The 11206-nt window shown below is 45.1% G+C and overlaps 1 pseudogene; it reads left to right on the top strand.

Annotated features, from left to right (window-relative positions):
• Positions 1-8524: 8524 nt before the first annotated feature.
• LOC126069090 (melanoma-associated antigen B3-like) lies at positions 8525-10553 on the top strand (annotated as a pseudogene).
• Positions 10554-11206: the final 653 nt, after the last annotated feature.

Raw genomic sequence — 11206 nt, 5'->3', positions numbered from 1 at the left:
GGTTTCCAGGAGGCAAATGACTCAAGACTTGGAGGGATGTGACATTTCCCGGGAAGCCTTGAGTCCAAGAGACAGGAACCAAGATGCGGACATCCATGAGCCCCAAACAGGACTGGCAATCTACAACCTAATCCTTCCTCTAATTTCCTCTACAGGATCCTGACCAGGACAGTAGGAGCCTTGTGGGGGCCTAGAGCAGTGCCCCCCAAGAATCCTGTAAAGGCGGCCATTGTTAAAGCCAAGGAGGCATCTCTCTGCTGCAGGGGCACACACCCTCTCCACCACTTCTAAAAAATCAGCCATTGGAAACCCTGTGGAGCACAGTTGTTCCCTGGCACACATGGGGCCTCCATGAGTAGGAATCAACTCAACAGAAACTGGTAAGGCTGTGAACTGCCTTAGTTTCTCTTAGCAGCCACATCTTCCCCCAACCCCCCTTATACCCATCCCTGCATCTCTCCTTTTAGTTTCAGAGGAAGAGACATTCAGGAACCTTTCTGGCTCCTGAAATTTCTCGGTCTTATGAACTCATCTTTCCTTTCAGAAGTTTGTTATATTCTTCATCAGCAATTTTACCTTTGCAGTAAATATGCTAAAATATCATGAGATCTATCTGGTGCATTTTTTCCACCTGTGCATAAATGGCCACACTGATTACCCTCCCTGTTGTCCAAGCCATGGGAAGTCCCTTCCAATAGTGACCCTGGGCTTGGCCATAGTGTTTGCTTTGCTCAATCGGATAATAGCAAACATGACGCAAGTAGAGACTTGAAAAGAGATACTTTGTGACCACCACCATGGGAACAAATGCAGGCTAGTGGGCTGAATGGTGAGAGCTAAATGTTTTAAGTTTAAGAACAGATGCAAAGAAACCTAGGAATTTAGTCTTTGCTCTGAAAGTAAGTTTTGAGTCAGTGTAGAGAATGTAAATCTCCTTTCTTTATCTTTAAAAGTCTGTCTAACCACCCTTTTACTATTGTCCACATCCGTTAGAAAACCAAGTATACTTGGCTGCTGTTGGGTGGAGTGTTCTGTCTATGTCTATGACTTCAAGTTGGTTGATTGTGGCATTTATATCTTGCGTGTCTTTATTGAGCTCCTTTCTGGATGTCCTGTCCTTCACCGAAAGTGGTGTGTTGAAGTCTCCTACTATTAATGTGGAACTGTCTCACTTTTCAGTGCTGGCAGAGTTTGTTTTGTATACCTTGCAGCCCTGTCATTGGGTACATAAATATTTAATATGGTTGTATCCTCCTGCTATAAAAAAAAATAATCATTATATAGTGTCCTTCCTTATCCTTTGTTGTGGATTTAACTTTAAAGTTTATATTGTCAGAAATAAATATTGCCACTCCTGCTTTTTTTTGATTGCTATTTGCTTGATATGTTTTTTTTTTTTTGCGTCCCTTGAGTTTTAGGTTGTGTCTTTAAGTCTAAGGTGTGTCTCTTGTAGACAATATATAGACGGATTGTGTTTTTTTAATCCATGCTGCTACTATCTCTTTATTGGTGCATTTAGTCTATTTATATTCAGAGTAATTACAGATTGTTATGAGTTTAGTTCTATCATTTTGTTGTCTTTTTTTGTGTGTTGTTGACAGTTTCTTTTTCCCACTTAATTTTTTGTGCTGAGTAGTTTATCTTTTTATATTGCCTTTTTTTCTTATTAGATGTCCTCGATTTTTTTTCTGTTGATTTTTTTTCTTCTATTTTATTTTAATGAGTAGGGTTGTCGAGTTGTTAGTCTCCCTTGTGGTTACCTTAATATTTACCTCTATTTTTCTAAATTTAAATCTAACTTTTATTTCTTTATATCGCTTTGTCTTCCTCTCCATATGAAAGATCTATGACTACATTTCTTAGTCCTTCTTGATTGGTTTAATGTTACATAATGACATTGCTGTTTCCCTGTTTTGAGTGTTTTTTTGTCTTGATATATTTTTGTGATTTCCCTATCTGGGTTGACATCCAGTTGCTCTGTCCTGTGTTCTGGTCTTCGGTTGATAACTGATATTATTGATTTTCTAACCAGAGGACTCTCTTTAATATTTCTTACAGTTTCAGTTTGAGTTTGATGAATTCCCTAAACATGTGTTTATTTGGAAATGTTCTAAGTTTGACTTCATATGTGAGAGACAGTTTTGCTGAATATCTGATTCTTGGCTGGCAATTGTTTTCCTTCAATGCTTCATGTAAGTCATCCTATTGCCTTCTTGCCGGCACGTTTTCTGCCGAGTATTCTGAGTTTATTCTTATTGACTCTCCTGTGTAGGTGACTTTTCGTTTATCCCTAGCTGCTCTTAAAATTCTCTCTTTATTTTTCTTTTTGGCAAGTTTGATTATAATATACCTTGGTGGCTTTCTTTTAAAATCTACGTCATGTGGAGTTTGATGAGCAACTTGCATAGATACCTTCTCATCATTCACAATATCAGGGAAGTTTTTTGCCAACAAATCTTCAACAATTCTCTCTGTGTTTTCTGTTATCCCTCCGTGTTCTGGTACACCAATCATTCGTAGATTATTTCTCTTGATAGAGTCCCACATGATTCTTAAGGTTTCTTCTTTTTTTTTTAATCTTTTATCTGATTGTTCTTCAAATATATTACTGCAAAGTGATTTACATTTGAGTTCAGAAATTCTAGCCTCTACTTGCTCAATTCTGATCCTCTGACTTTCTATTGAGTTGTCTAGTTCTGTATTTTGTTGTTAACCTTCTGAATTTCTGATTGCTGTCCGTCTATGGATTTTCCTAGCCTATTAAACTTTTCATTATGTTCCCAAATAATCTTTCTAATTTCTTCAGTTGCTTTATCTGTGTGTTCCTTGGCTTGTTCTGCACATTGCCTCATTTCCTTCCTGATGTCTTGAAGGGTTCTGTATATTAATCTTTTGTATTCTGCCTCTGGAAATTCCAGGAAGGCACTTTCATCTAGAAGATCCCTGGATTCGTAGTTTTGAGAGCTTATTATGGTGATCATGGTCTTTTTCTTTATGTGATTTGATATTGACTATTGTCTCCGAGACATCTATAAGTTATTTTATTAGTTTATTTTATGTTTACTTACTGTATCCTAGCTTCTTGTTTTGTTTTGTTTTGATAGAACCACATGGGTTGCTTGAGTGAACTAGCTTGATTGTTTCACCTTTGAAGCTCTGACGTCCTGTTCCCAGATGGCTAGAGCTGTTATCAGGTGTATCAGTCTAGGAGTCCATTCACTTTTCTTGTATGGATTCAGCTCAGATGTCCAGGTAGTTAAGTGTGTGATACAGGCTCTGTCCTAGAGTCTTAGAGGGGCAGGGGTGATTGGTGTAGGACCGGTATCTCTTTGTAGCAGGAGGGCATGCTCTGTACAAGGCAGGGGGCTGAGAATCATCCCACAAGTATCTCTCATGAAAGCGCATCCCTCCTCCCTAGAGCGTACAGGTGAGTGGGTTTTGCAGACAGACCATGGGTACCCAAAGATTATGGTAGTAAGGATGAGGAGGTACCAGTTATCCTTGGACCCCGTCGCAGGAGGCTGGGTGACCTGAGTGGAGCCACCAGTCCTTAGGTCCCTGGTGTGGGTAGGTGAGGACCCTGTTTAATAGGCAAAGCACTGTCAACCATCAACGGCCCACCTCTTCACGGCACAGCCAAAACAGTTATAGTGTGCCAACAAGGGCCTGTTCTCTGGAAATAGGCCCACACAAGTCCATGCAGGAGGGAAAGGTACTCAAAGTCCACGGAACATTTATGCCTGGACAGGAGCCGGTTCTGTCCTGAGCTCCCCAGATTAGTGGAGCTGGCAAATTATCTTTTTCCCCAGCTGTGAATTTATTCCTTCTCCTTGGCCAGAAAGATGGCTCTAGGCACTCAACGGGGCCTATCTAAGGCCGGGGGTAATCAACAGCTGTTGAAGCTGGCTTGGGGGCAGGGGCGTGGTAAGGCATTCGGAAGCATTTATCTTTTACCCAGAGTGCCATCCTTCTCTGGTTCCCGAGGTCCGAGTAGGCTGGCTGCACTTCCCTGCAGAAACAGCAGCTGAACACTAGTACTAGCCTGTTGCAGTCACTCCTGGGAATATTGCCTGAGTTCTCCCGGCGATTCAAGTCCGGTAACTCCTCTCCGCTTCTGAACCGTCTCTTCCTCCCCCTGCTTCTCAGTTCGTTTTCTAACTTTGCCTTTGATATTCAGGGCTTCTAGCTGGTTATAACATTTCACTTGTTTTTTGGGTCTTTTTTACAAGAGAGATTACCGGAAGCGTCTGACTACTCGTCCATCTTGGCAGGCCTCTCTTTACTTTGATCCAAAATAAAAAATCTTTAACCTGACTCCACTTCCTTGCCACTTACACTTTCCTTAATATCTTGTCCATTAGTATCTGTCCTAATGTATCAGGGAACAAAAATTTTATTTCTTTATTGTATGTTAGATGCAGATTTACAAAGGAAACTAGTTTCTTATTAAACAATGAATACACATATTGTTCTCTGACATTGGTTGCCAACCCCACAACATGTCAACACTCTCCCCTTCTTGATCTTGGTCGGGAGGGTGAGTTGCTGGTCCTTCACAATAATTCTAGGAGTTTTCTGTTGCATTGAACTGAGGCACTCTGCTCCATGCGCACATTAAATATCATGCTGCCTAATATGCATTGAATTGTCCTTCCCCCCACCCCAAAAATTTGTTTTAATTGCTAATCCAATTCCTGTTGTTATAATACCATTTGGGAATTGCCTTTCTTTCTCATGTTACAGGCACAGTATTAGCGTAGGAAGTGTCTTAAGTCAACCCACCAGTGGCTCCACTGTAAAGAGATGTGGCCCTCTTTCTCCATAAGGATTGCAGCCTTGGAAATTCGGGCAGTTCTGCTTGGTCCTATAGGGTCGGAATCAAACCAGTGGCCGTGGGTTTACTGTTTTTGCAGGGCTTTCATTTATATATTGGTGGAGGTTACTAAGTCAATCTCTGTGGAGCTATAAAAGAGCAGATTGATCAAGCACTGAAGCAAGTAAGAACAGATAGGGGAAGATTGGTTCCACACTACAGGAGATTTCCAAGGAACCAAGAAACGGAAGCTGAACAAAGACAAGAACCTTCCCCCAGAGCCAACAGACAGAGGAAACCTTCCCCTAGAGCAGGTGCCCTGGAATCAGACTTCTAGCCTCCTAAGCTGTGAGAAAATAAATTTGTGTGTTAAAGCCACACACTAGTGCCATTTTTCTTATAGCAGGAAGGGATAAGTTAGGCACTACCTGATGGGTGACAGAAAGGTTTCCCCTTGATTACTAACCTGAAGGTTGGAAGTGAAAACCCACACAGGGCACCTCAAAAGAAAGGCCAGGCAATACTTTTTTGTAAAGACTCCCACCACGAAATCCCTACGGGTGCAGTTCTACTCTCTAACACATGGAGTCGCATTGAGCCAAGATAAACTCAAAGGGAAGGACGTAATATAAAATACAGTTTTTCTTTCGAAGCAATGATTTTTTCTGATTTCTGTTTTTTTTTTCTTTGTCCTAGAGCACTGCATATTCTCCGATATTTCCTGGAGAAAACAAAACATTCTCAGAGAGGAGGGTGGTACTGTGTTGTGTCAAAATAAAGTAAGAGCTGGAATTATTTAAAGACCCAATATTTGCCAGGTGCTTTTTTTTTTTCCATGCATTTCACAGAATACACCAGCCCTAGAAGACTGGACAGCACCTAACAAGAACAACAGTAATAAGGAAAAGAAAGAGAATATCTGGCGACATCTATACGTGCAATGCCAGATGACCTGAGAAGATGAGGGGCTCACAAAACCATCCTGGGGAGCCCCTGCCTGGAGAAAATATATCTATTAGAACACAAATCACATGACATTCTAAGTGTGGCTGATGAAAAGAAGGGCTAGCTGAGATTTTTATTTTCTCTGACAGCATAGACCACCTGTCCTGGGCCTCCTGCCTTGTGCTGCAGCTTCCTCATCTCACATGACTCCTGGGACAGGCACCCATTCTTTGATTAAAAACTGCTCGAGTTTTTAATCCAAGATTCAAGAGCCAAAATAGAGACCCCCATGTAGGCAGACTGGGGAAACCAACACACTAGAGTTTAGGAGTCACCTAGAGACTGACTGACACCTACTCTAACTTAGTCATCTAGTGTTGCTATAACAGAAATACCACAAGTGGATGGATTCAAGAAAAAGAAATTTATTTCTTCACAGTAAAGTAGGCTAAAAGTCCAAATTGAGGGTGTCAGGCCAGGGGAAGGCTTTCCTTCTCTGTCAACCTTCTCATCAATCTTCCCCCAGAATAGGAGCTTCTCTGCCCAGGGACCCCAGTTCAAAGGACACATTCTGCTCCCAGCACTGCTTTCTTGGTGCTATGAGGTCTCCCCTCTCTGTTTGCTTCCCTTTCCTTTTTATCTCTTGAGAGGTAAAAGGTGGTGTAGGCCACACCCCAGGGAAACTCCCTTTATATTGGATCACAGCTATGACCTGGTTAAGGGTGTTACAATCCAACCAAATCCTCCTTAAAAAGAAATTACAATCACAAAATGGAGGACAGCCACACAATACTGGGAATCATGGCCCAGACAAATTGATACACACAATTTGTGGGGGACGTAATTCAATCCATACCGTGCTCTCTAACCTAGAAAGCCCCAGTCTGGGCTGCCAGGCTGAGCATCCCCTCAGTTATCCTTGAGAGTTCTCAGGGACCTGAGAGCCTTGGCCTAAGAAGGGCACCTCAAGTCAGTAGGTACAGAAGTCTGAGCCTCTGATAGACATCAAGGTGTTGGTCCTGACTGAGGATGATGGAAGGACCCGGCCAAAACAGTGGGGTCCCATAGAGTTCCGCCCTAGCTGTCAGTTCCTGCAACTCCAGAAAGTCCTATCTGAATATAGCTCAGGGACCCCAAGTCAGCAAGGACCCTGATCTGAGGGGAGCAGCCTCAGGTCAACAGAGAATGGAGTCCCATGACAAGTCAGGTATCAAGCTGAGAACTCTGAATAAAGAATGAAAGAACCACCCAGCGCTGAAGAGTTGAGAGTCCGAAACCCCCACTCCACCCCTACAACTTCAGCCCTGAGGGACAATGACTGAATTATCAGGTAAAGGAGCCCCCTTATTTCCTCCTGGAGAGAGGGAAGAGAGGACCTAGGTGTAGGGGAGACTGCCCCAGGTCTTCAGAGGCAGAAGAGCAAGAAAAACACTAATAGGAGTCAAGGTGAGACCCTGAATATAAGGAAGGGATCACCAATAGTAAGTAGAACAGGACCTCACAGAACTCAGCCCCTGTTTTGAGGACATGGAGACACCAGGCAGTATTCAGCCTGAAGTGCCCCCTCATTTCGGCATTAAGGGTATCAGGGAGGTACGGCCTTGGTCCAAAGGGGGCGGCCCCATTTCTACAGAGGGAGGAATCTTGTTCCTAACTGGAATAGAGTGTGGGAGCTGAGTCCTAATGGGGCAACCTACCCCCAAAAGGGGGTCTGCCCAGAGCGCCGACCCAGCCAGCACTCCTCTGAGGCCCCAGGCAGGGGTAGCGTGAGGCACACTCTGAGCTCCCCCTCTAGGGTCTCCTCGAGGTGAGGTTCTTGTTCTCAGCCTGTGACTCAGGTTTATAGGCAAGAATCCCAGGCTCTGATAGCTATCAAGATGAGGACCCTGAGTAAGCACTAAGGGACCATCCACTCCACAACAGTGCAGTCTGATAGAGCCCCAGCTTTGCTGTCCAGTCGAAGGTTCCCCAACAGCCTTGGCCGTTGGAGGCTCCCGAACAGCTTTGGCCATATCTGACATATTTTGACAGCCTGCCTTCTGCGACAGAAGTCCAGGAATGTTACTTCCTTTGTCTACGGGGCTAGGCTTCTGACCCCAGAGGGAGTAGGTCCAGGATTGGTCAGAAGTCAAGGTGAGGAAGGACTCTGTGTAGGAACTGAGATGATCACCCACCCCAGAGCAAAGCGTCCGCCCCACCCCCTGTCTCAAGGTCCCGCTTCTGCTGTTGGCCCTGGGAGACGCCACCACAGCTAGCTGGCTAACTTCTGCCTGGAAAGTCTCAGGGATTTGAGGGTCAGGTCTTGGGATGTGGGTTCCAGGTCTGCAGAGGGAGGAGTCTTGGGCTTAACGAGAGTCAAGTTGAAGACTGTGAGGACAAATGAGATGCAAACAAGGAGCACCACAAAGTCCCGCCCCTAATGTTGCCCTGGGAGGCTCCATGCAGTTTCAGCCAGACTTCTACTTGAAAGATCTCAGAGGTATGAGGACCTTAGTCTAATGGGGGCTGCCTGATTCTGCAATGGAGGTTCACCTAGTCCTTAACAGGAGTCAGTATAAAAATCCAGTAAGAGGTCTGAGGGAACCAGGCACCCCATAACTGAGTATGCACTCTTTTCTCAGCCATGGGAAACTCTCGAATCAGTGTCAGCCTGAGGCGCCCCTTCATTTCCTCCTGGAGGAGGGGTAAGGAGGTATGGACCATTGTGTAATGGAGCAGCCCCAATTCTACAGAGGGAGGAGACCTAACAGGAGTTACAGTGAGGACCCTGTATGAGGACTGATGGTATCACTCACCACAGAAAAGTGGAAGCGGCAGGCAGTTTCCGCTTGCAGGCCTTGGAGGTGTGTGTGAACCCTACTTTCTTTTCGCTGCTGTCAGGTTGGTAAGAGCCTTGATTTGAGGGGAGGGGCCTCAGATCAGCAGAGGCAGGTGTCCCAGGCCTTAACTATAGACAAAGGTGGGGCTCTCAGGCCCTACTTAGATCCAGGGTAAGGACTCTGAATGACTATTGAGGTCTCCAAGGAACTCAAGACAGAAAGGGCCCAACGGAGCAATCAGCACTCAGTGTCCCCTGACAGGGTGCTACTTCACTTAACCTTAGGTGGTCCCAGGGAGATGGGGACATTGGTTCAATGTGTCGAATTTAGAGCATCACTGAGGGAGGGGGGCAATGGTGAAGGCCCTGCCAACAGCTGACACAGTGGTCTTGAATGTAAACTGAGTGGGCCATCTACCCCAGAACAGAGGAGTTCCCACAGAGTCTAGACCAGCCAATTCCTGCTCTCAGCTCCAGTAAGCCCCAGGCAAGGCTGGCAGGATGCAGCCTCAGGCAGACTCTAATTTCTCCCCCAGGGCTCTCAGGGGACAGGCTGACCAGGAGTACAGGAGCCCTATAAGTTTCTAGGTTACTGCTTTCAAGTAAACCTGCAGCGGGTGCCTTCTTAAAGCCTAAGTAGTATCTCCCTAGTTATGGTGCTAACACTGTCTCTCCTCCCTCTTCCAGGGGGCCTACTTCACCTGTTGTCCTGCTCACACTCCTCCTGCCTGTGTCCCTAACCAGTCATGCCTCGCAGTCAGAAGAGTAATCTCTGTGTTCGCGAGAAACGCCAGCAGAAACAAGGTGAGACCAGGGATCCCAGGGGTGCTCAGGCCATGGCAACAACAAAAGAAGAGCTCCCCTCCTCTTCTGCTCCTCCTTTTGGGTGCACTACCCAGAGATAGCCTGGTGCTAAGTCATGTAGCACTCTGCAGGGGCCTCAGAGAGTCCTATTCACCCCCACTACTCCAGGGGCTTCATGCACAAGATGTTATGCAGGTACCAAGAACAAAGATGAGAAAAGGCGAAGCTCCTCCCAGGACGAACCATCCACTTAGAGGTCCCGCAGAGACCCTCTAACCAAGGAGGTGGATACACTGGTGCAGCTCATGTTACAAACATATAAAACGAAAAAGCTCGTTATTAAGGAAGACATGCTAAAGATTGTCAACAAAAAGTACAAGAGCCGCTTTCATGAGATCCTCAGGAGAGCTTCTTTCAGCACGGAGGTGGTCTTTGGCATTGACTTAAAGGAAATCAACTCCGTCAAGCCGTCCTACGCCCTCGTCAGTAAAATGGACCTCCCTAACAATGGGAGGCTGAGTCGTGGCAGGGGGTTGCCAAAAACTGGTGTCCTGATGATTCTCCTGGGCGTGATCTTCATGAAGGGCAACTGCGCCAGTGAGGAGAAAATCTGGGAATTCCTGAATAAGATGAGAATTTTTGCAGGGAAAAGACACTTCATCTTTGGGGATCCTAGGAAACTCATCACCCAAGATTTTGTGAAGCTAACGTACCTGGAGTACCGGCAGGTGCCCAACAGTGATCCTCCAAGCTATGAATTTCTCTGGGGTCCCAGAGCCCATGCTGAAACCAGCAAGATGAAAATCCTGGAGTTTTTGGCCAAGATCAATGATACCGTGCCAAGTGCTCTCCCATCCTTGTATGAAGAGGCCTTGAGAGATGAGGAAGAGAGAGCCAGAGCCACAGTTCCAGACCGGGCTGATCCTACTGCTATGGCCAGTGCAGTGCGTGCTCCCGTGCCAGGTCCAGCAGCTCCTCCCAGGCCCAGTGAAGCGTGAGGCAGATTCTTCACTTTGTGGTTGAAGAGGGCAGTCATCGTTCCATGTAGTGGAGGGCTGGGTGGGACAGGAGGGAACACAGTGTCTCATACCTTTCTGTTTCTGCTCTATGTAGGTCACTTAGGGATTTAACTGTATGTTCATTCTTTATTTTTCAAATGTTAACCCTTTCAAGTGAAGGCTGTTTTTAGCATTCTAATCTAAGTTCATTAATGACATGGATAACACATTTAGCAATGTTTCTCAGGTTTGAGATAAGCAGTTTTGCTAGTTTTGTGAAAAAAAAAGGGGGGAACCTTCCATTTTAGTGATCTGAAACAAGATAACATGACATTTGAACAGGCATTTCTTTGCAACGTAAAGAACACAGTATTAAAAAAATATACGAGACATAGAGAAAAAAGTACAATAGGCCATATTTAGCTTTTAACTCGAAGGCAATGAGTTTGGTTTTTTTGGTTAATCTCTATAAGGTCCTAAAAGATTGCTATGTGTAGGAATCGACTCGAAAGCAATGCATTTGTTTTGATTTTTGAATCTCTTTTAGTTTACTATTAAGTAAAATAGAACCATGCGTAACTATATTTGCTTACCAAACCAAACCCATTTCTGTCGAGTGGATTCCGACTCATAGTGACCATATAGGACAGAGTAGAACTGCCCCTTAGAGTTTCCTCGGAGTGTCTAGTGGATTTGAACTGCCGACCCTTTGCTTAGCAGCCACAGGACTTAACCACTATGCGGCCAGGGTTTCCTATATTTGCTTAGCTCATTTAATAGGTTAAATTAACAAATCAGGAGCCCTGGTGGCACAGTGGTTAAAAGATC

This window comes from Elephas maximus, chromosome X, assembly GCF_024166365.1.
Source record: "Elephas maximus indicus isolate mEleMax1 chromosome X, mEleMax1 primary haplotype, whole genome shotgun sequence".
NCBI lineage: Eukaryota > Metazoa > Chordata > Mammalia > Proboscidea > Elephantidae > Elephas > Elephas maximus.
Note: the sequence above shows the minus strand (reverse complement) of the source record. Positions and strands in the feature narration are given on the sequence as shown.